This window comes from Nicotiana tabacum, chromosome 16 (genome assembly GCF_000715075.1).
Source record: "Nicotiana tabacum cultivar K326 chromosome 16, ASM71507v2, whole genome shotgun sequence".
Classification (NCBI taxonomy): domain Eukaryota; kingdom Viridiplantae; phylum Streptophyta; class Magnoliopsida; order Solanales; family Solanaceae; genus Nicotiana; species Nicotiana tabacum.
In genome coordinates, this window is record NC_134095.1 from 140,678,486 (window position 1) to 140,706,469 (window position 27,984).

Consider the following 27,984-nt stretch of genomic DNA (forward strand, 5'->3'; position numbering starts at 1 on the left):
GCACAAGGATTTGTGGTTCAAATCTTAAGATACCATTAACTTCGTCAAAACTTTAATATACTTACACTAAAGGAAAGTTCAAATCTGTAAAGATACTTTCAATTATTCGCAAGTGTTATGAAGTGAAATAACAAACTAGTGGGGGATTGTAAGATAGTTTGTTATTGACAAGTTGGAAGTGGGATTCTTCCCACAACGGAAGAAAGAAGTTCCGTGCCTGTCATGTGAAACACTCCCGGGACCGACCTTACTCGTACCGTGCCTGTTAGCCTCGGAACTGATCATTATGAAATAGCACATAACAGACACGAGATTGTCTTAACAGGCACGAGATTGTCTCAACAGGCACGAGATTGTCTCAACAGGCACGAGACTGACTCAACAGGCACGAGATTGACTCAACAGGCACGAGATCCTAGAGTTAATTATTTTTAACAGAAAAAATCAAATTTATTTGAATTTTAAATTCAAAATTCGAATAAATAGTCGTGTCTGTTTGTGAAACAAGACATCTTTTCTGAAAGGGTCTGATGGTTGCCTATAAATACACAAGAATTCCAACGAATTGGACATAGAAAATCACAAGTGTTATTGTAGACTTTGTTGTATCATGAAAAGAATCGTTTTGTATTTTCCCTAAATTAGTATACATGCGATAACTCTTTAAGGACAGTCGATTTTCACGCCTCAAAGCCAATTTTGTTTATTATTTTCTAACAAACTTCACCTCGAAAACATCACTTTTGCAGCTCAAGAACCCAGCTGAATTCTGCTGCCAAACACCATGGAGGCGCAACTCCAAACCAGCAAAATGCCACCCCCAAACCCAGCTGGAATCGATCCCATAAACGACCCCAAAATCCAGCTCTAATACACTCTGAAACTGACCCAAAACAGCCACAAAATCTGCTCAAACTCACCAGCTTTTAACCCATAAAAGTTGTTCACTTCTAGCCACAAAACCCCAAAAACGAGCTGGAAATCCACCCCCAAACCAGCCCTCTTTTCAGTCCGAAAACGACTCCGAAACAGCCCAGAACTCACCCCTGAAAAGCCGTGAAAATCGTTCCTAAACCTCTAACCAAAACCAGCTGAAGGACACTCCAAAACCAGCTAAAACACCTCTAAAAGTCAGCTGGTAAACATCGCAAAAACCATGTCGAACAAGGTCCGTTTGAGCTTCTGTCGAGTTCCCGTCGCCGGCGTCGAGAGTTCCAATTTTGGTTTGTGTATGTACCGTCGTTGTTTAACTTGAAAGAGCTATTGCTTCGAGGTTCGATTTCTCATTCATTTCTCGTTAAGTTATGATGCTTCATATTCATGTGTTTCTTTCAAATTATTTTGGGATTGTTCTGCCATGCCTCTTGATCTTAAGTTGGTAACCATACTTGAATGTTTTGATAATTTATTTGTGCTCAAATAAACCTAGAATTATCAACTCTTTATTTTAGTGATGTAACATGAGTTGAATAATTATAAAGGCAAATGAATATTCTTTATTGGTTGTTAATATGAGATTGGCATTTGTGATAATTGTAGAACTGAACGAGATTGGTTTTTGGTTTGATTTTAATTGAAATGGGCCGTAGGTAATAAAGGATGTGTTGGTCTGATTTTTGAATACTAAGCTGACCCATTTTTCTCAATTATTCCATAACTTCGCACATTCACATGAATAAATCGTGAAAGCGTTAGAATACTTTAGGCACGTTGTTAATTCAACCAACTATCGTGATTATATATGTACACGTTCACGTAATATAATTACGATTTTAAAAATTAAAACAAAAATATGCTTTCGCGCAACTTTGGGCGAAACAATCTTGATATTAATTTAGTACTATTAATTATGTACATGTACGCATGACATGATTCTTAGCACACTAAATAAAATGGATTCACGTATATGTGATCTGTGTCAAGATAATCTCATAACGCCTTCGTCCTTCAAAGCTGAAAAGCTTCAAATGATGCCAATCACTAGTTCATCTCTGGACTTTAATCTTCTTAAAATATCAAGTGCTGGGACATGATTAGTGCCATACGCTGCAATAGCCACCTGAAGAAGCAAGAATGAAATTTGACAACTACATACAAACAAAATTGCCAAAGCAACTGAGAATTAGATGGTCGACGACTATAATCATTGCTGAAGTCAATCCTAAATCCTTCAGTTCTTATTTTACAAGGTTTAGTTCAAATTACTCTCATAAATTTCAAGCATACTCAATACTGAATTCTCTACCAAACTATTTGATGAACATTCTCTACTTGAAACCAAAGGTAAATCAGAGTAGGGAAAAGACTTTTAGGCGCACTTTTAATCTAATATCGCGATTATATATACGTTCGCGTGACATAATTGTGATTTCCAATATTAAAACCGAGGTATGCGTTCGCGCTATTCCGGCCAAACTTTCTTAATTAACAAAAGCTGATAAATTATGTACACATACGCGTGACATGATTCTTGACGCGCCAAACAAAATGAATACACGTACGCGTGATTTGTTTCAAATAAAAGCGGTAAAAGGTAAAATGCACATAGGTTCTAAAACACGTAATTAAACAATTGATTAAGCCAAGTATAAATTGCTAAGCGACTGTGCTAAAACCACATAACCCGGGAATGTCTAACACCTTTTCCCAGGTTAACAGAATTCCTTACCTAGTTTTTCTGGCTTCGCAGACTTTAAACGAAGTCAAATTTCCTCGACTTGGGTTAAAAATAAACCGGTGACTTGGGACACCATAAATTATCCCAAGTGTCGACTCTGAATAAATAAATAATTTCGTTTTGATTATTGTCACTTTAATTGGGAAAACTCCCTTAGATTCCTCTTTCGGGTAAAAAAAGGAGGTGTGACAACTCTAGCTACTCTCTTTCGGGTAAAAAAAGGAGGTGTGACAACTCTAGCTACTCTGCTGGGGATAAGAACCCAGAATCTCTGGTTGAGGGTTCAAGAATTCGAGCTTGCTAATGTGATTTTTACTTGGCTGTATTAACTGTTGATATTACTGTATTTTGTGGGCCTAATGTGCTAATTGTTGCTTATTTACCACTTTGATATTATTTGAACTGTATTAAATTGTCTTCTTACGCCTCTCTTCTGAGTCTTCTAAAAAATGGTGCACACGTACGCGTGACCCACTTTCCTGTTAGAAGTCATAACAAATAGAACGAGGTTTGATTCAGCAATAAGGCCGGGTAGACTTTCGTGCTCCCGGTACATTGCCCCCACCTCGGCTCGAGCTGTCCGCTTGGGTAAACCAGGTCTAGAACACATCCCCAGGTTTAAATCTAGAATAACATAGCCTCATACTGGATACCTAGTAAGAACGTTTGTTTGCATCACGTGCATTTGACTTTGGATACTCAACACAAGGGTTGGGTTCGTCTAGGACAGGTGTACCCGAAATAAAAGACCATCATGATGCATCTTACGTGTTATTTGTATATTTATTTGCTTCAGCTTGTATGTTGACCGGTTAAGGAAATTAAAACAACAGAAAAACCAAGAGTGAGGTAGGATAGAGAATTCACCCGGTTCTAAAAAATTCGGTATTTGAAAATGCCTCGAAACTCTGCCAAAATTTTTGAAAAAAAGAAAGGAAAATATATTTCAAAAAATGAAAGTGAGTCAATATCATATTTTTCCAATTATGTCAAAACTAGCTGAACTACGCGGGTCTGATTCTCCCTGGATATGAGATGCATAGGCAAACCTCATCGGTTCCGGCCCATAATTTTCAAAAATCCAAAAAAAATATTTTCCTTTACTTCATTCTTTAGAAAACCCTTTCGTTGAGACCCCAATTTTTAAAAATTCAAAAATTTCTTTTAATTTCTTCTAAAAATCCAAAAATATTTTCATTCTTCTTTGGAAGTTTTTCTTTCATAATTTTAACATAGAAGTCCATAAATTCAAAAATATTTTCTTTCTTCTTTAGAAGTTTTTCTTTTTAAATTCCCCCCAAAAAAATTGAAATCAAAAAATATTTCTTTTTTCTTTATAAGTCTTTCTTTAGAAATTAAAAAAAAAAATCAAAATCCAAAAAAAAAGGGAGATATTTTATTTACTTTATTCCCGATCTTCCCGAACTATGCAAGATCTGATTCATATTCTAACATGATACGTAGGTAACCCACATCAGGTTCGATCACCATAAAAAAAATGAAAAAATGATGATAATAATAAGGATCGACTGAGTCCAGTCGCGCCCCTTTTTTCTCGCGAAATCGGGTTTATGACATTTTGAGAGGACAACTCGTTTCCTTTTGGGAATTGTTTTTTTTTATTTGAAGAGTCGCCACCTAATGATTAAGTGCATTAGGACACTAGGAAGAATTTGTTTAGAAAAACTAGAGTTTGGGTAAGGGTTAGAAATTATCTCGAGGGGAAGGTGTTAGGCACAAGAAGTACAAGAAGGGTAAATACACATAAGTTATTTAAGGAAAGAGTTTGATAGCAACACGGTTTGTGCAAATAAGGAAAAACAATCAATCAACAACCAGTAAAAAAAATCAGAAATTACGTTTTGGTATGAATGAATCCAGCTAGAAAAGGTGAAGAAAGGTTTAATTAAAGAAAAATCAGTAACAATCAATCGATCCTTATTAAAAGGAATTCTGAATCAATCACAAATTGGCAAAACCTTTTTTGAAGGAAGAATTTATCATATATAAAGTGCACAGACATGTGAATCAAGAAAGCGTTGTCATGCTAATTAGAAAAGCCTAGCATAGAAAAGTTCATAGTCAAAGAAGTTCGGGTTCAGTACAAAGACTCAAAACGAGTCTGAGAAACCTAGAGTTCCAAAATAGAACCGTAGTCTCAAACACAAGATCGAAACTCACTAAAAACCCCAAACCCTAGGGTTTTCAACTCGAGTCAGATACAGAGAAAAGAAGACAAATAACGGAAACAGGCTCAGAGGTCTTTCAGAGACTTATGAGAAAAAAAAGATGTAATAGCAAATTTGAAACAACAAAGTGAGAAAGTTGATTTGAAGCATAAAGAACACGTTTTAAGAAAGCTTGGAATTTAAACAAGTTTCAGAAGAGAAATGAGATAGTATAGCACTTAAGAGAACAATAGAGGAAACATGTTTAACAAAGAACTCAAACAATGTCCAGAAGAAGGCAACTAAAGACCTAAAAGCTTAGTAGAAAATATAGTAAAGGAACATAAGGGTAAACGAACACATAAGATAAACATGTGAAAGCATGATATAGAAACCAGTAGAAGAAAGAACAAAGCACAATAGAAGAACATGCAAAATAAGGCAAACATAAAGATACAGGAGAAGAACATGCTAGGTAGAAAAAGAAAACATACAAACATAGCATAGACACACAAAGAAAAGAAGAGAAAGAGAAACATTTCAAAAAAAATTCAGAAACCCTAAATCGAAGAGAAACAAATTTTGAAAGAAAAAATTGGAGAAAACATTTTAAAACTCCAGTAGAGCACAGATATAGCATAGATTTAAGAAAACAACTAGATAAAAACCTCGAATGGCTAGGGTTTCAGAGAAACCGTAGAAATGAGAAAGACTTGGAAGAAAAGTCCGATCTCGAGTCGGATGAGTTAGAACCAAGCTCGAAATGCTTTAGATATGCCGGAGCAAGGCCGGAGAGGCTTCAAAACCATGGATCTGAGAGGATCTAAACGGACACCACTGAGGTCAGGCCTCAAAGCTTCGAACCCCAGACGTTTGAGAGTGGAGGGAGGTGAGTACAGGCCATCCATGGCCTGAGAAGACATGGATTCCAGTGAGGTTATGGTCAGAGAGGATGAGAGAGGCTAGGGTTCTAGGGAACCTTCGAGAGAGTTTGAGAGATGAGAGTATTCAAAGGCAGCTGAGAGATGGAAATGAGGGGATTAGGGTAGGGTCGGTGGATTAAAAATGGTAAGGGGTGATCGTGGCCGTTGATCAAAACGATCAACGGCCTGGATTAAAAGGAAGACCGGGTGGGTTGGATAAATGGGTTAAGGGGTTGGGTTGAAATTGAAATTGGACTGGTCCAATTGGGGGTTAAGATTGGGTCAATTGGGGGCTAGAATTGAAATGTAATGGGGCTACAATTGAAACGAAATGAGGCTAAAATTTACATAGCCAGTTTTTTCTTTTTATTTTTACAAAAATAGTAAAAATGATTTTGAAAACAAATTAAAAGTACCGAATCAGTAAATAATATATAAATATTAAGTTAAAATACTGGAACCAATTTTATGATTATAAAAATGCTATTAAATCTTAAAGTAGGCTAGAATTGCAATTATATGCAATTTAGCTTTAAAAATACCAAATAATTTGTAAAAATATATAAAAATTACCTTAACTATATTTTGGTATAAATATGGGAATAAAATAAATTATTCACCAAAATTGATGATTTTGGGAGTAATTATTGATTTTGTACTGCTAAAATGGACAATAAATTGGTTTTAAAAATCTTTTAAAAATTGGGAAAAATACTAAAACACTTGGGCATGCTTATATATGCGTACATATGTTATTTTGAAAGTATTTTGTATATATGAAAAATATACAGAGAAAAATTGGGTATCAACAAGTCTATTCTAACATGTCTTTTGTTTTGAATTGTGAAGAAAGTTTGAGGTGGTCGGTTTGTGGTAAGTTGCCAACACAAAATCCAAAGAAAAAAATGACAACTGACATTGAAATTGTTACAAGTGCTCAAGATACTTAGGGTCAGAGGGTTCAATAAGAGTGTACTGTGGTTGAGGAAAATAGAATACTGAAACAACAATTGACCAAAATGTGTCAAGCATGAGCCAATGGCCAAGGACAGCCTTGTCGTGAGTCACAATTTGCTACCCAACAAGAGCAATACCACTCTCCTGAGTACCACTTGTATTTGTTTGATCTTCTTGCAAACATTGAGAATCCTGCCCGAAAGATGGCACAGGAAAAAATGACCCAAAGAGTGAAAAGCTTAGAACAACGGTTGAAAAACATACAAGGGTTGGCAGGTCAGAAGAGTACTGCCTTCAAGGATCTATGTATGTTCCCCGATGTCCACTTGCCGCCTGGTTTCATGACTCCCAAATTTGAAAAGTATGATGGACATGAAGATCCCATAGCCCACCTGAAAAGGTATTGCAATCAACCAAGAGGTGCGGGAAGAAATGAAGATTGCTAATAGCTTATTTTGGGGAAACCCTTACGGGTGTAGCCTCTGAATGGTTTATGGATCAAGAGACATCTCGCTGGTATGTTTGGGATGACATGGCACATGCCTTTGTCAAACAGTTCCAATACAACATCGACATTGCTCCAGACCTCAATTCCCTTTCAAACATGAAGAAAAAACCAACTGAAGGTTTCAGGGAATATGACATTAAATGGAGAGAGCAAGCAGCTAGAGTTAAGCCACCCATGGACGACCACAAGCTAATCACTTTCTTTCTTCAGGCTCAAGAGCCGGATTATTTTCAAAACATGATGTCCGTAGTGGATAAATCCTTCTCGGAAGCGATCAAAATGGGGGAAATGGTTGAGAATGGTCTTAAGACACGCAGAATTATAAGTCAAGCAGTTCTCAAATTCGCAACTCAGGCTGTCCAAATTGAATCTGGTAATTTTAGTGACACGAATGAGATGGATGAAGAAATCATGATAACATTAGGGTCGAGAAGAGGTCCTAAGAGAACATCTCGAAAGTATGACCAACCTTGTCTATTTTTCGATAATTCCCCTGAGCACTACTATCCACCTCAGAACCCACAATACTTTGTTGCTCCACCTTAGTATGTTGTTCAGCCACAAAGACACCCCAGAAAGCGAGCACCAGCATCGCAAAATCTCCACCAGCCTCTACAAAATTTTCAAGTGCCCTATTACCCACATTCAAGCCAGGGGTATAGAGGGGCACAAAGGTTGAAAGATAACTTTACACCAATAGGAGAGTCCTATGCAAGCTTATTTGAGAAGTTAAAGCATTATGACATGATTGCACCCATTCCTCCAAATCATGTGGACCCACGTGCAAGAAGCTTTGGCCCTTATAAAAGGTGTGAATACCATTCCAATGCCCAGGGGCACAATGTTGAAAGTTGTCGGGATTTGAAAAGAGAAATAAAAAGGATGATCCAGAAAAAACTGATCGTGATCCAAGATATTGACACCCAGAATATCACGTAGAATCCTTTACTTGCACATGATGATGTACACTTTGTGGGGATGATGCCTAGTGACATGGAGTATGAGAATCCTCTCGGGAACTTGCCGACTGAAATTGGAGGTCATGGTGATTCTGATGAGCAAATTTGTGGTTAAATGTCAAGCTTAGCAATTAAAAAATCTTTCTCTCATCACTAGGAAGGAATCTTGGTAGTTTGTTTTTATGTTTTTTATATTATCTAGGTTATTTCAGGGTTGTGATCCATTTTATTTGTTTTATTGAGTTAAACCCTTCTATCCCTCTATTCTGTTCGTGTGAGTCTTGTCTGCATGTTTTGTTGCTATTTTTATTCACCGAGTTGTTTTAGGGATGTAACTCGAATTTTAGGTTGTTTGTCTTGTTGTTTACTCAATAAAATAGAGTTTTTCCTTTTGTGTCATTCCATCATCGCCAACGCGTAGGTATAAGACCTCCCATCTTCGCGAACGCGGGAGAACCTTCGCGAATGCGAAGCACTAAACCTCCCCCAGCCCCAGCTCTTCTTCGCGAACGCGAGACCCCACTCGCGAACGCGAAGAAGGAAACCAGAACTGGGCTGCTGCAATTTTCTGTAATTTCTCTAAGTCTAAAAATGATCTGTTGAGCATCCGAAACACACCCGAGGCCTCCGGGACCTCAACCAAACATGCCAACCAATCCTAAAACATCATTCAAACTTGTTCCAATCTTCAGAACTGTCACGAACCCGGTTCGCCCTCCATGAAACATCGTGACGACACCTAGTCCCTACGACTAGGTAAGCCTAAATTGCGGAAATAAAACAATTAAAACAAAATGAAGAATAACAAAACAGTGTTCAAAAATGCCGCTCGGCATACAAAATATTTAACTCTCAAACCAATACATACTTCCAAGACCCGAAAACCCATGAATCACAAGCTAAGGATCACTACATAGTGCTCTAACTCCAGAATAGTCTAAAACAATAGAAATACAGAAGGGCTGTAACTACATAAGAGAATAGAGAGAGACTCCTCGGTCTGCGGACGTGGCAGATATACCTTGAAGTCTTCGGAAGATCGCCTCGCCTCAAGGATGGTAGGTCTGAGTAGAGGTACCTGGATCTGCACATGAAAAACATGCGCAGAAAGGGCATGAGTACACCACAACGGTACTCAGTAAGTGCCAAGCCTAACCTCGGTCGGGTAGTGACGAGGAAGGTAAGGGCCCTACTGAGATTAAATAAATGTAAAGATGATAGAATAAGATAAGCAGTACAATTGAGAATCTACAGTAATAATCTATACGGGATAATAAGGAGTACAATAACCAAAACAGAGATAAATAGAAAACACAGGGAAGTATCACTCATAACAAGGATGATAACCGGGGATCTCTTGGCATCCCGAGGATCTTTTGGTATCCTCTATGTATACAAGGGATCTCTTGGTGTCTCGAGAATCTCTTGGTATCCTCAATATATGCTAGGGATCTCTTGGTATCCCGACGATCTCTTGGTATCCTCAATATACGTGCCAGGGATCTCTTGGTATCCCGCACCTCAGTTCAGATCATAAATACGTACAGGGGATCTTCCGGGATACCGTCCCGTAGTCCTAAAGTAAAAACACACAGCAACAACACAAGAATACCCAATAAATGCTAAATTTCGTACTAAGTAAACAGTTACTTCTAGCCTAACATGCTTCACGAAATGAGATTAAGGTAGTTTAAGCAAATATGCAATTAAGTCAACTAAACATGCTTTTCTAAACTAACAACAGGCTAAATTCGCAAGTAGGATAAAATAGGAAAAAAGAACTCAATTGAAATACTTAAAGAAAAACCGGATTTTCAACAATTAGCTCAAGTACGTACTCGTCACCTCACGTACAAGGCATTTCAATTATCAAATATATCATATCCTATGGGGAAAGTCTCCCATACAAGGTTAGGCAAGCCACTTGCCTCGAACCAGCTCAAATCAACCCGAAACCACGCTCTTGCCACAAGTACTCGACTAAAATGACCCAAATCTATTCAATTCAATTGCATAATGTAAATAACACTTCAAGTAAGTGATTCTACAATTAAATTCTAAGCTAATACGCGAAATTAGCTAAAATGACCAAAATGCCCCTTGGGCCCACATCTCGGAATCAGGTAAAATTTACATTTCCAGAATCCTTACACTCTCACGAGTCTAACCATATCAAAATTATCCCAATCCAATGTCAAATCCCCAATCAAAACTCAATTTCTTGGCCTAAGAACTTTTCCCCAATTTTAATACCAATTGCGAAATTAAAGAATGAATTCATGTTTAGATTAATGGGTTACAAGCAAAAAGGAATTAAGAATCGTTACCCAATCGATATCTGTGAAAATTCCTCAAAATCGCGCTCAAATTCGAGCTCCCAAGCTTAAGTTTTGATAAAAATGGCTAAACCCTCGATTTTGAAATCTTATATCTGCCCATGCGCGTTCGTCTTCGCGAATGCGAGGCTACTATCACGAACGCGATGCACAAAAGTCCTCCTGGCCAATTTCCTCTTCGCGAACGCGAGGTCCACTCGCGAATGTGTAGCTTACACTAGCAGACCCTACGCAAACGCAAGGACCATGTCGCGAACGCAAAGACCAATGGGTCCTTACCTTCGCGAACGCGAAGAACATTTCAGCTGCTTCACCCAGATGCTTTACGCGAACGCGAGACCCTCTCGCAAACGCGATGAATGTTTTCTCTGCAACACAACAACAGAAAATCTGTAATTTTTCCAACTCCAAAAATGGTCTGTTGAGCATCCGAAACGCACCCGAGGCCCCCGGGACCTCAACCAAACCTGCCAACCAATCCTAAAACATCATTCAAACTTGTTCCAACCTTCAGAACGCTCAAAACAACATCAAAACACCTATTTTTCATCGGATTCAAGCCTAAAAATTCCAAAAACTCTAAAAACATGCTTTCGATCAAAAAGTCTATCAAACCTCGTTCGAATGACCTGAAATTTTGCACACACGTCACATTTAACACTACAGAGCTACTCTAACTTTCGAAATTCCATTCCTACCCTCGGATCAAAATGTCACTATCGAACTGGAAACTTCAAAAACTAAACTTTCGGCATTTCAAACCTAAATTAGCTACGGACCTTTAAAACACAATCCGAACACTCCCCTAAGCCCGAAATCACCCAACGGAGCTAACGGAACCATCGAATTTCCATTTCGAGGTCATCTTGACACAGTTCCGAATACGTCCAACTCTCCGAAACTCAAAACCGAACATCCCGGCAAATGAAAATGGCAGAAATAAACTCGGGGAAAGTAGTTAATAGGGGATCGGGGCATAAATTCTTAAAACGACCGGCCAGGTCGTTACATCCTCCCACACTTAAACATTCATTCGTCCTCGAACGAGCATAGAGACATACCTGAAGTAGTGAAAAGATGAGGGTAACGGCTGCGCATTTCCTACTCGGTCTCCCAGGTCACCTCCTCGACCGGCTGAACCCACCACTGAACCTTTACTAACACAATGTTCTTTGACCTCAGCTTTCTAACCTGCCTGTCCAATATTGCCAATGGCTCCTCAACATAAGATAGATCCTTTTCCAACTGAATTGAACTGAAATCCAACACGTGCGACGGATCACCGTAATACCTCCAGAGCATCGAAACATGAAATACCGGATGAACTCCTGCCAAGCAGGGAAGTAAGGCAAGCTCATAAGCAACCTCCCCAACATGCCTCATCTCAAAAGGGCCAATAAACCTCGGACTCAACTTCCCTTTCTTCCCAAATCTCATAAAGCCCTTCATAGGCAAAACCCGAAGCAAAACCCGCTCTCCAACCATATAAAAAACATCACGAACCTTCTGGTCCGCATAACTTTTCTGTCTGGACTGGGCTGTACGGAGTCTATCCTAAATCACCTTAACCTTCTCCAAAGCATCCTGAACTAAGTCTGTGCCCAATAATCTAGCTTCGCCCGGCTCAAACCAGCCCACCGGGGATCTATACCGCCTACCATATAAAGCCTCATACGGTGCCATCTAAATGATGGACTGATAGTTGTTGTTGTAAGCAAACTCTGCCAATAGCAAGAACTAATCCCAAGATTCTCCAAACTCAATCACACACGCACGAAGCATATCCTCAAGAATCTTAATAGTGCACTCAGACTGTCCGTCCGTCTGAGGGTGAAATGTTGTACTCAACTCCACCCGAGTACCCAACTCATGCTGAACGGCCCTCCAGAACCATGATGTGAACTGAGTACCTCTATATGAAATGGTAGACACTGGAATACCATGCAGACGAACAATCTCCCAGATATAAATCTCTGCCAACCGCTCCAAAGAATAAGTAGTACACACAGGAATGAAATAAGTAGACTTGGTCAGCCGATCCACAATCACCCAAATAGCATCGAACTTCCTCAAGGTCTGTGGGAGCCCAACAACAAAGTCCATGGTGATCCGCTCCCACTTCCACTCCGGAATCTCTATCTACTGAAGCAACCCACCCGGTCTCTGGTGCTCATACTTCACCTGCTGACAGTTGAAGCACCAAGCTACAAATTCAACTATATCTTTCTTCATCTACCTCCACCAGTAGTGCTGCCTCAAATATTGATACATCTTTGCGGCACCCGGGTGGATGGAATACCACAAACTATGGGCCTTCTCTAGAATCAACTCTCGCAACCCATCAACATTGGGTACACAAATCCGACCCTGCATCCTCAATACCCCATCATCACCAATAGTTACATCTCTGACATCACCGTGCTGAAACTTGTCCTTGAGGACAAGCAAATGAGGGTCATCATACTGTCGCTCCCTGATACGATCAAATAAAAAAGACCGAGAAACCACGCAAGCTAGAACCCGACTGGACTCTGAAAGATCCAATCTCACAAACTGGCTGTCTAAGGCCTGAACATCCATCGCCATAGGCCTCTCTAATGCTGGTAAATATGCCAAACTCCCCAAACTCTCCGCCCGACGACTCAAGACATCGGCCACCACATTGGCCTTGCCTAGGTGATACTAAATAGTGATATCATAGTCCTTCAGTAACTCTAACCACCTCCTCTAGCGCAAATTTAGATCCTTTTGCTTGAACAAGTACTGCAAGCTCCGATGGTCAGTATAAATCTCACAGGGAACCCCATACAAGTAATGGCGCCAAATCTTCAGGGCGTGAACAATGGAAGCTAACTCAAGGTCGTGAACAGGGTAATTCTTCTCATGTATCTTCAACTGTCTGGATGCGTAGGCAATCACCCTACTGTCCTGCATCAACACCGCTCCAAAGCCAATCCTCGAGGCATCACAATAGACCGTATAAGACACCGAACCTGAAGGCAATATCAAAACTGGGGCTGTAGTCAAAGCTGTCTTGAGCTTATGAAAGCTCGCCTCACACTCCTCCTTTCACTGGAACGGAGCACCCTTCTGGGTCAACCTTGTCATAGGGGCTGCAATCGATGAAAACCCCTCCACAAAACGACGGTAGTAGCCCGCCAAGCCAAGGAAACTGTGGATCTCGGTAGCTGAGGATGGTTTGGGCCAACTTTGCACGACCTCTATCTTCTTCGGATCCACCTGAATACCCTCACTCGATACCATGTGGCCTAAGAATGCCAGTGAATCCAACCAAAACTCACATTTCGAGAACTTAGCATATAACTTCTTCTCTCACAGAGTTTGAAACACAGTCCTCAGGTGCTGCTCATGATCTTGCCAACTCCGGGAATACACTAAAATATCATCAATAAAGACAATGACGAACAAGTCAAGATACGGCTAGAACACACTGTGCATCAAATGCATAAAGGCTGCTGGGGCATTGGTCAGCCCAAATGACATAACAAGGAACTCGTAATGACCATACCGAGTCTTGAAAGCAGTCTTCGGGATATCTGGCTCCCGAATCTTCAACTGATTGTAACTTGAGCACAAATCGATCTTAGAAAACACCCATGCACCCTGAAGCTGGTCAAACAGATCATCAATGTGAGGCAAAAGATAATTGTTCTTCACTGTAACCTTGTTCAACTGGCGATAATCAATACACATACGCATAGAACCATCCTTTTTATTCCCAAACAAGACAGGAGCACCCCACGGTGATACACTGGGCCGAATAAAACCCTTATCAAGCAATTCCTGTAACTGATCCTTCAACTCAGGAGGAGCCATACGATACGAAGGAATAGAAATGGGCTGAGTGCCCGCCAACAGATCAATGCCAAAATCAATATCTCTATCAGGCAGCATGCCCGGAAGGTCAGCTGGAAATACATCGGGAAAATCCCGTACTGCTGGGACTAAATCAACTGAAGGGGTATCAATACTGACATCTCTCACATAAGCTAAATACGCATCACACCCCTTCTCAACCATACACTGCGCTTTAAGAAAAGAAATAACTCTACAGGGAGTGTGATCTAAAGTACCCCTCCACTCAACACGCGGTACACCTAACATAGCCAACATCACGATTTTGGCGTGACAATCAAGAATAGCATAATGGGGCGACAACCAGTCCACGCCCAAGATAATATCAAAATCAACCATGCTGAGTAACAATAAATTGGCTCTGGTCTCAAAATCACTAAGAGCTACCAAAAACGACCGATAAACGCGGTCCACAACAAGAGAATCTCCCACATAAGTAGAAACATAAACGGGGGAACTCAAAGAATCCCAAGGTACACCCAAATGCGGAGCAAAATAAGAAGACACATAAGAATAAGTAGAGCTTGGATCGAATAGAACCGATGCATCTCTGTGGCAAACCAATATAATACCAGTGATGACAGAATCGGAGGCAACAACCTCGGTACGGGCAGGAAGGGCATAGTATCTGGCCTGGCCTCCCCCTCTACGTTGACCTCTACCTCCCTGAGCTCCACCTCTAGCTGGCTGAGCAGGTGGGGTAGCAACTGGAGCTGTAACCATAACCTAAGAACTCTACGGGGCACGCTATGACTGAGAAGTCTGTGGGGGTGCTCCCAAGTCTAGGGCAATCCCTCACCACATGGCGTGTGTCACCACACTCAAAACAAGCTCTGGGAGGACGTGGCAGCTGTGACTGGCTCGGACCAGGTTTGTTGAACTGACCTCTGAAAGCACCCCGCACAGGAGGCGCGCTAGAAACTAGAGGTGCATAATTAGGCTCCTGAGGCCTAGGTGGAGCTGGAATACCGCTGGCTGCTGGAAGAGCTGAATGAACAGGGCGACTCGTATAACCCCTACCATGACGACCTGCAGCTGGGGCACGGGCACCAGAGAAATGGCCCGACTCTCGAAACCTCTTGGCCTCCCTCTCCTCTCTCTCCCTAGCATGCATACCCTCAATCCTCCTAGCAATGCTCACCACCTGATGATAAGAAATATCCATCTCCAACTCACGAGCCATGCTAGATCTGATGCTGGGAATAAGGCCCTCAATAAACTGGCGAACCCTCTCGCGAACAGTAGAAGCCAAGGCTGGGGCATGTCTAGCCAAGCTAGTGTAACAAACAGTATACTCTGAGACAATCATAGCACCCTAGCGCAAATGCTCAAACTCTGCGCGCCATGCGTCCCTGAGGCTTCAAGGAACAAACTCTCTTAGGAACATATCTGAAAACTGGGTCCAAGTCAGTGAAACAGCCTCATCCGAACTGTCTAACTCATAGGTGCGCCACCACTCATATGTGGCTCTTTGAAGCTGGAAAGTAGTGAGGGAAACCCCGCTCGATCCTGATATATACCCATGGTATGGAGAAAACGGTAGCACTCCTCCAGAAACCCCAAGGCATCATCCGATGCTAATATACTGAATATTGGAGGATCATATTTCTTGAACCTCTCAAGTCTCCGCTGCTCATCCTCTGAAGCCGTTGCCCTATCCTTGGGCTGAACTGGTATTGCAGGCGGTACAGGAATAATATCTAGGACCTGATCAACATACACTCGCTGCTCAAGAGTGCGGGTTGCCGAAGTTTGTGCTCTTCCCCCAGCTTGGGATGTGGCTGCAGCAAGGGGAAGCAACCCTGCCTGAGCCAAAGTGGTGTACATGCTCATGAACTGCGCCAGAGTCTCCTGAAGTGCTGGAGTAGTAGTAGCAGTAGGCGTGTCAGGTGCCTGGACTCCGGCTGGAACTGCTGGTGGTACCTTGGCGGCAGCTCGCGCAGTTGATCTGGCTGCACCACGTGCGCTTCCACGACCTCTACTCCGGCCCCGGCCTTTGACGGCTACAGTAGGCGGCGCGGGTGCCTGATCATCTCAGGTAGCACATGTCCTCACCATCTGTGAGAGAATTGAAGACAGAAGTTTAGAATTGTGATGTCAAAATATCGCACGACAAGGAAATCCAATGAAGTGGAAATTTTCCTAATAGTTACATAGTCTCTCGTAGATAAGTACAAACGTCTCCGTATCGATCAACGAGACTCTAATAAATCGGCTTGTGATCCATGACTTCTATGAACCTAGAGCTCTGATAGCAACTTGTCATGACCCCGGTTCTTCCTCCATGAGCCATCGTGACGGCACCTAGTCCCTATGACTAGGTAAGCCTAAATTGCGGAAGATAAACCAAATTGCAGAAATAAAACAATTAAAACAAAATGAAGAAGGGTTGTAACTACATAGTGCTCTAACTCCAGAATAGTCTAAACAACAGAAATACAGAAGGGCTGTAACTACATAACAGAATAGAGAGAGACTCCTCGATCTGCGGACGCGGCATATATACCTCGAAGTCTCCAGAAGATCACCTCTCCTCAAGGATGGTAGGTCTTAGTAGAGGTACCTGGATCTGCACATGAAAAACATGCGCAGAAAGGGCATGAGTACACCACAACAGTACTCAGTAAGTGCCAAGCTTAACCTCGATCGGGTAGTGACGAGGAAGGTCAGGGCCCTAGTGAGATTAAATAAATATAAAGATGACAGGATAAGATAAACAATACAATTGAGAATCTACAGTAAGAATCTATACAAGATAATAAGGAGTACAATAACGAAAATAGAGATAAAGACAAAACACAAGGAAGTACCACTCATAATAAGGATGATAACCGGGGATCTCTTGGTATCCTCTATGTATACAAGGTATCTCTTGGTATCCTCAATATATGTTAGGGATCTCTTGGTATCCTGAGGATCTCTTGGTATCCTCAATATACGTTCCAGGGATCTCTTGGTATCCCGCACCTCAGTTTAGATCATAAATACGTATAGGGGATCTCCCGGGATGCCGCTCCATAGTCCCAAAGTAAAAACACACAGTAGCAACACAAGAATACCCAATAAATGCTAAATTTCATACTAAGTAAACAGTTAATTCTAGCCTAACATGCTTCACGAAATGCAATTAAGGCACCTTAAGCAAATAGGCAATTAAGTCAACTAAACATGCTTTTCTAAACTAACAATAGGCTAAATTCGCAAGTAGGATAAAACAAGAAAAAGGAACTCAATTGAAATACTTAAAGAAAAATCGGATTTTCAACAATTATCTCAAGTACGCACTCGTCACCTCACACACAAGGTATTTCAATTATCAAATATATCATATCCTAAGGGGAAGGTCCCCCACACAAGGTTAGGCAAGCCACTTACCTCGAGCCAGCTCAAATCAACCCGAAATCACGCTCTTGCCACGAGTACTCGACTCCAAATGACCCAAATCTATTCAATTCAATTGCATAATATAAATAACACTTCAAGTAACTGATTCTACAATTATATTCTAAGCTAATACGCAAAATTAGGTAAAATACCCAAAATGCCCCTCGGGACCACGTCTCGGAATTAGGTAAAATTTACATTTTCAGAATTCTCACACTCTCACGAGTCTAACCATATCAAAATTATCCTAATCTAATATCAAATTCCCAATCAAACTTAATTTCTTGGTCTAAGAACTTTTCGCCAATTTTCATACCAATTCCGAAATTTAAGGATGAATTCATGTTTAGATTAATGGGTTACAAACAAAAAAGAGTTAAGAATCGTTATCCAACCGATATCTCTGAAAATCCCTCAAATTCTCGCTCAAATCTGAACTCCCAAGCTTAAGTATTGATAAAAATGGCTAAACCCTTGATTTTGAAATCTTATATTTGCCCAGGCGCATTCTTCTTCGCGAACGCGAAACTACTATCGCGAACGCGACGCACAAAAGTCATGCTAGCCAATTTCCTCTTTCGCGAATGCGAGGTCCACTCGCGAACGCGTAGCTTACACTGGCAGACCCTACTGAATGCGAGGACCATGTCGCAAACGCGAAGACCAACGGGTCCTTACCTTCGCGAACGCGAAGCACATTTCAGCTGCTTCACCCAGATGCTCTACGCGAACGCGATGAATGTTTTCTCTGCAACACAACAATAGAAAATCTACAATTTTTCCAACTTCAAAAATGGTCCGTTGAGCATCCGAAAAACACCCGAGGCCCCCGGGACCTCAACCAAACCTGCCAACCAATCCTAAAACATCATTCAAACTTGTTCCAACTTTCGGAACGCTAAAAACAACATCAAAACACATATTTTCATCGGATTCAAGCCTAAGAATTCCAAAATCTCTAAAAACACGCTTTCGATAAAAAAGTCTATCAAACCTCGTCCGGAATTCCATTCCGGCCCTCAGATCAAAATCTCACTATCGAACCGGAAACTTCAAAAACTAAACTTTCGGTATTTCAAGCCTAAATTAGCTACGGACCTCCAAAACACAATCCGAACACGCCCCTAAGCTCGAAATCACCCAACGGAGCTAACGGAACCATCAGATTTCCATTCCGAGAGCGTCTTCACACTGTTCTGACTACGACCAACTTTCCAATACTTAATCTCTCATTTAGGGACTAAGTATCCCAAAACTCTCTGAAACTCAAAACCGAACAATCCGGCAAATCAAAATAGCAAAAATAAACTCGGGGAAAGCAGTTAATAAGAGATCGGGGCGTAAATTCTTAAAACGACTGGCCGGGTCGTTACAGGAACGCTCAAAACAACATCAAAACATCAATTTAACATCGGATTCAAGCCTAAGAACTCCAAAACTCTCAAATTACGCTTTTGATCAAAAAGTCTATCAAACCTCGTCCGAATGACCTGAAATTTTGCAAGCACGTCACATTCAACACTACGGAGCTACTCCAACTTCCGGAATTTTATTCCGACCCCGATATCAAAATCTCACTATCGAGCCGGAAACTTCAAAAATTTAACTTTCGGCATTTCAAGCCTAAATAAGCTACGGACCTCCAAAACACAATTCGAACACGCCCATAAGCCCGAAATCACCCAACAGAGCTAACGAAATTCCATTCCGAGGTTATCTTTACACTGCTCTGACTACGATCCAAATTCTAAAGCTTAAGATCTCATTTAGGGACTAAGTGTCCCAAAACACTTCGAAACTCAAAACCAAACATCCCGGCGAATCAAAATAGCACAAACAAACATGGGAAATGCAGTTAATAGGGGATCAGGGCTTAAGTTCTTAAAACGACCATCCGGGTCGTTGCATCCTCCTACACCTAAACAATCATTCGTCCTCGAACGAGCATAGAGACATACCTGAAGTAGTGAAAAGATGAGGGTAACGGCTGTGCATATCCTGCTCGGTCTCCCAGGTCGCCTCCTCGACCGGCTGACCCCGCCACTGAACCTTCATTGATGCAATGTTCTTTGACCTTAGCTTTCGAACCTGCCTATCCAATATTGCCACTGGCTCCTCAACATAAGATAGATCCTTGTCCAACTGAACTGAACTGCAATCCAACACGTGCGACGAATCACCGTGATACCTCTGAAGCATCAAAACATGAAATATCGAATGAACTCCTGCCAAGATAGGGGGTAAGGCAAGCTCATAAACAACCTCCCCAACACACCTCAATATCTCAAAAGGGCCAATAAACCTCGGACTCAACTTCCCTTTCTTCCCAAATCTCATAACACCCTTCATAGACGAAACTTGAAGTAGAACCCGCTCTCCAACCATATAGGAAACATCACGAACCTTCCGGTCTGCGTAACTCACTGTCTGGACTGGGCTGTATGGAGTCTATCCTGAATTACCTTAACCTTCTCCAAAGCATCTTGAACCATGTCTTTACCCAATAATCTAGCCTCACCCGGCTCAAACCAACCCACCGGGGATCTACACCGCCTACCATATAAAGCCTCATACGGTGCCATCTAAATGCTGGACTGATAGCTGTTGTTGTAGGCAAACTCTTCCAATGACAAGAACTGATCCCAAGACCCTCCAAACTCAATCACACACGCACGGAGCATACCCTCAAGAATCCGAATAGTGCGCTTGGACTATCCGTCCGTCTGAGGGTAAAATGTTGTACTCAACTCCACCCGAGTACCCAACTCATGGTGTACGGCCCTCTAGAATCGTGATGTGAACTGAGTGCCTCTATCTGAAATGATGGAAACTGGAATACCATGCAGACGAACAATCTCCCGGATATAAATCTCCGCCAGCCGCTCTGAAGAATAGGTAGTACACATAGGAATGAAGTGTTCGGACTTGGTCAGTCGATCCACAATCACCTAAATGGCATCGAACTTCCTCAATGTCTGTGGGAGTCCAACTACGAAGTACATAGTGATCTGCTCCCACTTTCACTCCGAAATCTCTATCTGCTGAAGCAACCCACCCGATCTCTGGTGCTCACACTTCACCTGCTGACAATTGAGGCACCGAGCTACAAACCCAACTATATCTTTCTTCATCCGCCTCCACCAATGGTGCTGCCTCAAATCCTGGTACATCTTCACGGCACCCGGATGAATGAAATACCGCGAACTATGAGCCTCCTCTAGAATCAACTCCCGAAGCCCATCAACATTGGGTACACATATCCGACCCTGCATCATCAATACCCCATCATCACCAATAGTTACATCTCTGACATCACCGTGCTGAAACTTGTCCTTGAGGACAAGCAAATGAGGGTCATCAAACTGACGCTCCCTGATACGATCAAATAAGAAAGACTGAGAAACCACACAAGCTAGACCCGACTGGGCTCCAAAAGATCCAATCTCACAAACTGGCTGGCTAAGGCCTGAACATCCATCGCCATGGGCCTCTCCGCTGCTGGTAGATAAGCCAAACTCCCCAAACTCTCTGCCCGACGACTCAAAGCATCGGCCACCACATTGGCCTTGCCTGGGTGATACAAAATAGTGATATCATAGTCCTTCAGTAGATTTAACCACCTCCTCTGGCACAAATTAAGATCCTTCTACTTAAACAAATGCTGCAAGCTCCGGTGATCAGTATAAATCTCACAAGGCACACCGTACAAATAATGACACCAGATCTACAAGGTGTGAACAATTGCAGCTTACTCGATATCATGGATAAGATAATTCTTTTCATGTACCTTCAACTGTCTGGATGCGTAGGCAATCACCCTACCATCCTGCATCAATACCGCTCCAAGGCCAATCCTCGAAGCATCACAATAGACAGTATAAGACCCCAAACCTGTTGGCAATATCAAAATTGAGACTGTAGTCAAAGCTGTCTTGAGCTTCTAAAAGCTTGCCTCACACTCTTCTGTCCACTGGAACGGAGCACCCTTCTGGGCCAACCTGGTCATAGGGGCTGCAATCGATGAAAACCCCTCAACAAAACGACGGTAGTAACCCGCCAAGCCAAGAAAATTACGGATCTCTGTAGCTGAGGATGGTTTGGGCCAACTCTGTACTGCCTCTACTTTCTTTGGATCTACCTTTATCCCCTCACTAGAAACCACGTGGCCTAAGAATGCCACGGAATCCAACCAAAACTCACATTTCAAGAACTTAGCATATAACTTATTCTCTCTCAAAGTCTGGAGCAATGTCCTCAGGTGCTGCTCATGATCTTCCCAACATCGGGAATACACCAGAATATCATCAGTAAAGACAATGATGAACGAGACAAGATATGATCAGAACATACTGTGCATCAAATGCATAAAGGCTGCTGGGGCGTTGGTCTACCCAAAAGACATAACAAGGAACTGGTAATGACCATACCGAGTCCTGAGAGCAGTCTTTGGGATATCTAGCTCCCGAATCTTCAACTGATGGTAACCTGAGCACAAGTCAATCTTAGAAAACACTCGTGCACTCTGAAGCTGGTCAAACAAATTATCAATACGAGGCAAAGGATAACGGTTCTTTACTATAACTTTGTTTAACTGGCGATAATCAATGCACATACGCATAGAACCATCCTTCTTCTTCACAAACAAGACAGGAGCCCCCCAAAGTGATACCTGGGCCTAATAAAACCCTTATCAAGTAATTCCTGTAACTGATCCTTCAACTCCTTCAACTCAGGAGGAGCCATACGATATGGAGGAATAGAAAAGGGCTGAGTGCCCGACAATAGATCAATGCCAAAATCAATATCTCTGTCGGGTGGAATGCCTAGAAGGTCAGCTGGAAACACATCAGAAAAATCCCGTACTACTGGGACTGAATCAATTGAAGGGGTATCAATACTGACATCTCTCACATAATCTAGATACGCGTCACACCCCTTCTCAACCATTTGCTGAGCCTTAAGGAAAGAAATAACTCTACTGGGAGTGTGATCTAAAGCACCCCTCCACTCAATACGCGATACACCTAGCATAGCCAGTGTCAGGGTTTTGGCGTGACAATCAAGAATAGCATAATTGGGCGACAACCAGTCCATGCCCAAGATAATATCAAAATCTACCATACCGAGCAACAATAAATCAGCTCTAGTCTCAAAACCACTAAGAGCAACCAAACACGACCGATAAACGCGGTCCACAACAAGAGAATCTTCCACAGGAGTAGAAACATAAACATGGGAACTCAAAGAATCTCGAGGTACACCCAAATGCAGAGCAAAATAAGAAGACACATAAGAATAAGTGGAGCCTAAATCGAATAGAACTGATACATCTCTGTGACAAACCAGGACAATACCTGTGATGACAGAATTAGAGGCAACAACCTCGGTACGGGCAGGAAGGGCATAGTATCTGGCCTGGCCTCCGCCTCTAGGGCGACCTCTACCTCCCCGACCTCTACCTCTAGCTGGCTGAGCAGGTGGGGTAGCAACTGGAGTTGTAACCATAGCCTGAGAACTCTGCGGGGCACGCTGTGGCTGAAAAGTCTGTGGAGGTGCACCCCTCCTAAGTCTGGGGCAATCCCTCACCATATGGCGTGTATCACCACACTCGAAACAAGCTCTAAGAGGACGTGGCAGCTGTGATTGGCTTGGGCCAGGTCTGCTGGACTGACCATTGAAAGCACCCCGCGCAGGAGGCACACTAGATACTAGAGGTGCATCATAAAGCTCCTAAGGCCCAGGAGGAGGTGGAATACCACTGGCTGCTGGAAGAGCTGAATGAACAGGGCAACTCATATAACCCCTACCATGACGACCTGCAGCTGGGGCACGGGCACCAAAATAATGGCCCAACTCTCGAGACCTCTTGGCCTCCTTCTTCTCTCTATCCCTAGCATGCATACCCTCAATCCTCCTAGCAATGCTCACCACCTGCTAATAAGAAATATCCATCTCCAACTCACGAGCCATGCTAGACCTAATGCTGGGAATAAGCCCCTCAATAAACCGGCAAACCCTCTCGCGAACAGTAGAAACCAAGGCTGGGGCATGTCTAGTCAAGCTAGTGTAACAGACAGCATACTCTGAGACAGTCATAGTACCCTGGCAAAAATGTTCAAACTCCGCGCGCCATGCGTCCCTGAGGCTCTAAGGGACATACTCTCTCAAGAACATATCTGAAAACTGAGTCCAAGTCAGGGAATCAGCCTCGTCCGGACTGTCTAACTCGTAGGTGCTCCACCACTCATAGGCGGCTCCTCGAAGCTGGAAAGCAGTGAAGGAAACCCAGCTCGATCCTGATATACCCATGGTACGGAGAATACGATAGCACTCATCTAGAAATACCAGAGCATCATCTGATGCGAGTCCACTAAATACAGGAGGCTTGTACTTCTTGAACCTCTCAAGCCTCAGCTGCTCATCCTCAAAAACCGCTGCCTTGTCCTCAGGCTGATCTGGGACTACAGGCTGTACAAGAATAATCTCTGGAACCTGATCAACATGCACTCGCTGCTCAGGAGTGCGGACGACGGGAGTCTATGCTCCTCCCCCGGCCTGGGATGTAGCTGCAGCAAGGGGAAGCAACCCTGCCTGAGCCAAAGTGGTGTACATGCTCATGAATTGTGCTAGAGTCTCCTGAAGTGTTGGAGTAGTAGTAGTAGTAGTAGGTGTATCAAGTGCCTGGGCTCTTGCTGGAACTGCTGGTGGCTCCTCGGCGGCAGCTCGTGCGGGTGCACTGGCAGCACCGCGTGTGCGTCCTCGGCCTCTACCCTGGCCCCGACCTCTGACGGCTACAGTAGGGGGTGCAGGTGCCTGATCATCTCGGGTAGCACGTGTCCTCACCATCTATAAGAGAATAGAAGACAGAAGTTTAGAGAAGTGATATCAAAATCTCGCACGACAAGGAAATCAAATGAAGTGGAATTTTCCTAACAGTTACATAGCCTCTCGCAGATAAGTACAGATGTCTCCATACCGATCCGCGAGACTCTAATAAACGGCTTGCGATTCATGACTCCTATGAACCTAAAGCTATGATACCAACTTGTCATGATCCCAGTTTGCCATCCGTGAACTATCGTGAAGGCACCTAGTCTCTACGACTAGGTAAGCCTAACAAATACGGGAATAAACAAATTTGCGGAAGAACTAATTAAAAACCAAAATAACAAAATGGAACAATGTTTAAGATGCCGATTGTAACGACCCGACCAGTCGTTTTGAGCTTTTGCACTTCGCTTGCCAGTTCTCGGGTATGACTTGCCCCGCGTGATGTATTATGACTTATGTAAATCGTTGGTTTTGGTTTTCAGGGTAATTAGAATGAATTTAGAAGAACAGTTCTCAGTTTGAAGCTTGAAATTTGAAAGGTTTAACCAAGATTTGACTTGTCTGTATATGAACCCGGATCAGAATTTTTATGATTTGGTTAGCACCGTTAGGTGATTTGGGACTTAGGAGCGTGTTCAGATTTTGTTTTAGAGGTCCGTAGTTTATTTAGGCTTGAAATGCCGAAAGTTGAATTTTTGAAGTTTCCGGTTCGATAGTGAGATTTTGATCTAAGGGTCGGAATGGAATTCCGAAAGTTGGAGTAGCTTCGTAGCGTTGAATGTGACGTGCTTGCAAAATTTTAGGTCATTCGGACGAGGTTTGATAGACTTTTTGATCGAAAGCATAATTTAAGAGATTTTAGAGTTCTTAAGCTTGAATCCTATGTTAAATTGGCATTTTGATGTTGTTGTGAACGTTCCGAAGATTTGAACAAGTTTCAATGATGTCATGGGATGTGTTGGTACATATGGTTTGAAGTCTCGGGGGCTCGGGTGAGTTTCGGGTAGGTTCCGGGATGTTTTAGGCCTAAAAAACATAGCTGTTGCAGGTTTAGAGAGGTTGCAGACTCCGGTACGGTCCGCAAAGGATTTTGTGCGGCCGCGGTGGGGGCTTTGAGGCCGCACTCGATTTTGTGCGGTCCGCGGTGAGGAAGGTTTCACTAGTCTGATTTCGGAAGCTTATAACTTTTTATCTACAAGGAATTTTGGGATGAATCAAAAACGAAAGTTGTAGATCTTTGAATCTAGTTTTCCGAAACATATTATAATAGGCATTTGGATATCTGTAGCGAAAGTTATGACCAAAATACCAAAGCCTGTGCAGTCAAATCCACCGCGGACAACAACGGTTTTTGTGCGGTCAGCAATGGTGGAAATCCGGGAGGTGCTCTATAAAAATGAGGTTTAGGGTTTTATTTCATATTTTAACCTAAAGAGCTCGGATTTTGGCGATTTTTCGAAGGTTTTTCAAGAAATTCATCAGGGTAAGAGATTCTAACTCGGATTTGGCTAGAGTACATGAATCTATGATTGAATTCATCATTTGATTCATGATTTGGGATGAAATTTGGGAAGAAATATTTGTGGAATCTTTCAAAAATGTAAAATGATGATTTGAATGACCAAATGGTATCGAAATTGGATAATTTTGGTATGGTTAGACTCATGAGAGTATAAGGATTCTAGTTTTGCAAATTTTGTCGAATTTCGAGACATGGGCCCGGGGGTCGGGTTTGACCAATTTCGGGATTTTTTTATGTAAATTGGATATTTTTGAGTGGACTTCGTTCCCTTAGCATATTTTAATGGTTATGTACTGATTGTGGCTAGATTTGGAGCATCCGAAGGTCAGTTCATGAGGGCAGAGGCATCGCAGGCTAGAGTTTGGACCGGATCGAGGTGAGTAATGATTGTAAATGATATTCTGAGGGTATGAAATCCCGGATTGCTCATCGTTATGCTATATTGAGGTGACGCACATGCTAGATGACGAGCGTGGGGTCGTGCACTGTTGGGGATTGTGACTTAGTCCATCCCTCTGGGGGTTTTGGGCTGAATGCCATATTTGAGCCTCGTGCCAACTATTTGAACCCTCCGGGGGTTTTATTTATATTTCCTCACTGTTTTGACTTGAAACTTGTACTCGGTCATGCTATATTCTACCATTTTTCAAAACTCAGCTATGTTTACTCTGCTTTGTCACTTGAAATGATATTTTAAATAATATTTTGGGCTGAGCATCATGTTTTACTATTGCCTGAGTGGCTTATGTGATTTTTGACTAAGTAAGGCCGAGGGCCTGTATTGTGAGGATACTTTTGGGTTGGGCTGCACGTCGCAGTGGTGATACACCGATTTTGATTATGAGGCCGAGGGCCTGAGATATGTACGCCATGAGGTGGCTTGTTGATATGAGGCCGAGAGCCTAGAGATGATGCCACAAGATGGCTTGATATTGCGCTTGGGCCGTAAGGGGCCCCTCCAGAAGCCTACACACACCCAGTGAGCGCTGGTACCTATTGTGATGTGAGATATAGCCCAAGGGGCTAGTATTGTTCTAAGACATTGCCCGAGGGGCGGATTTGTTGACATTGTGCCCGAGGGGCGAACCTTTATGTGTTTATCTTTCTTATTTGCGTGTCATTTACCTGTTTAATTGTGTATTTGTGCCCGAGGGGCGGACTTTCTATGTTTACCTGTTCTAGTTGCTTGCATTTAATTGCTTAGCTGTTAAAAAAGGATTTTAACGAAGTTTAAACTGAGTTAAGATGTTTTAAGAGATCTCGCAGCTTCATTGCTTTCTTAAATGTTTTTGTACTGCTTCTATACAACATGTTGATATGTTTTACGTGATTTCTTATCGCTCAATCTTCATTTATTTTTATTACTCACTGAGTTGGAGTACTCATTTTACTTCCTGCACCTTGTGTGCAGATTCAGGTATTTCTGAACCCGGTAACGGGTATTGGTTGAGCACAGGCAGAGTCATTCGAGTTTAGCGAGGTAGTTGCCCGACGTCCGCAACACTGCTTTTCTCCCTCTTGATGTCCTTAAACCATATTTAGCATATTTTCCAGAACTTAGTTGTATTTTAGACCCTAGTAGATGCTCGTGACTTGTGACACCACGATGTCGGGCTGTATTTATTTCCGCACTTGTTTTATTTTGCTAAGTCTATACTTGTTGGGGATTTATCCTTATAAATGACTTAAATTGATTTATTTAACTGTTAAAACTGAATTTGGGAATTGTGTCGGCTGGCCTTGTCTTCACGAGAGGTGTCATCACGACCGGGTCCGGTTTGGGGTCGTGACATCGCTCGGCATATACAATACAAACTCTCAAAACTTAACAACATTTCCTAAA

General features: G+C 42.4%; 1 long non-coding RNA gene across 1 annotated transcript; it reads left to right on the forward strand.

The window, feature by feature from the left end:
• The first annotated feature begins 533 nt into the window (after positions 1-533).
• Positions 534-27,858, forward strand: LOC142170584 (uncharacterized). The gene is made up of 2 exons (XR_012699848.1): positions 534-1,273; positions 27,553-27,858. It is a non-coding gene; the product is annotated as an uncharacterized LOC142170584 (long non-coding RNA).
• Positions 27,859-27,984: the final 126 nt, after the last annotated feature.